Source organism: Frankliniella occidentalis, unplaced genomic scaffold (genome assembly GCF_000697945.3).
Source record: "Frankliniella occidentalis isolate FOCC.00 unplaced genomic scaffold, Focc_3.1 Scaffold23, whole genome shotgun sequence".
NCBI lineage: Eukaryota > Metazoa > Arthropoda > Insecta > Thysanoptera > Thripidae > Frankliniella > Frankliniella occidentalis.
In genome coordinates, this window is record NW_026267153.1 from 656245 (window position 1) to 657656 (window position 1412).

Sequence of the window (1412 nt, forward strand, 5' to 3'; positions counted from 1 at the left end):
GGGGGGGGGAGCATAAAGGGACAGGGGTTGGGTTGGGGTCGGTCGTGAGATAGTTCGGTTTCACATGTTGGCACTCACTCCCCGGTTGGCATTGCAGCGAGTTGTTGTTGTTCCCCTAATCACGGCTCTAGCTGCGCCGTGCCGCGCCGCCGTGCTCCTCGCGCGAGGCTCATTGCGAGGTTAACTGATGGCAATCTGATTCCACTCAGCGCCTTGCTGCCTTGCCCCGCGCCGCGCCAGCAAGCCACTTGCCGCCGCGCTTTTCCCACAGGGACCAGTCTGCCGGGGCCGGGGCCGGGCCTCAGCCGCAGGGCCTGTCCGCCCTGCCTGCCTGCCGGGGCCCGACCTCGACCCGCAGAGCGCAGAGCACGCGGCCCTACTAACAAAGTGGTACAGGTGAAGAGCGAGGGTGGATGCACGGTGCACGCGCTCCAACGAGCAGTCAGGTGCAGAGGTGAATAAGAAAGAGCGGAGCAGGCGGCCGTACTAACAAAGTGGTACATGTGAAGAGCGAGGGTGGACGCACGGTGCACGCGCTCCAACGAGCAGGCAAGTGCAGAGGTGATGAGCGAGAGGGTATGGATATCATTGACGCGGTCCCACTAGCACACTAGTGCAGAGGTGCAGGGTGAGGGTGGGAGCATGCACGCGGTCCCGCAAGCAGAAGAGAGCAGAGGTCCATAACAGGTGAACGCAGCTATCTGCCAGTCCTAGTTTCTTGAGAAGACGACAAACTTTCAGACGTCAAGAACGACAACTACAGACTAAAAATAAAGCATCTTTTCTATTCCTTATTCTTAGCTTTGCTGAGTGGGTCCACGGCGACGGACCGATCAGTCGGTCTCGTGCTCTACTGTGCACAAAATTGACACTGGCCCGGCAACACAACACTGTCACCTGTCGGCCGCGGCGTGGCGGCGGGCGGCCGGCGGTAGGCAGCCTACATATGCATCCGGTGGTGGCCGCAGCCTGGTGTCCCTGTGCCTGACTGTGCCGCGCAGCCCCGACGCAGCCCGCTGGCACCACAACCTGGGCGCCCGGACCATATTTCCGGTTACGCGCGCGTGGTCCAGTCAGGATGGGTGACTCTGCCTGCTGCTCCTGCTGATAGGGCCACAGGGTCGATAAATATAAACACTTTCTGTTAAGCATCCAGGGATTCGTGGTTTTTTCACGACACTTTCATCGAGCGACTTTTTCGTCACCGTGAGTGAGAACCTTTCTCTTCCTACGTCACTCAGGGGCAAATTTGATCTATCCTTGGAGGACAGTCCTGCGCTTTGGCTACAAAGCTTATTAATGCACAATATGCACAATTGATTATCCACATTGACTAATCCCTTTACTAATGAATCCTTCGATTGATGAATCCATCTATTGATGAATCCATCTATTGATGAATCCATCTATTG

General features: G+C 57.1%; 1 protein-coding gene across 2 annotated transcripts in view; it reads left to right on the forward strand.

Moving 5' to 3' along the window:
• Positions 1-1412, forward strand: part of LOC113216045 (uncharacterized) — a gene marked incomplete at its 3' end in the record, with an annotated part of 31517 nt that overhangs the window by 5109 nt on the left and 24996 nt on the right.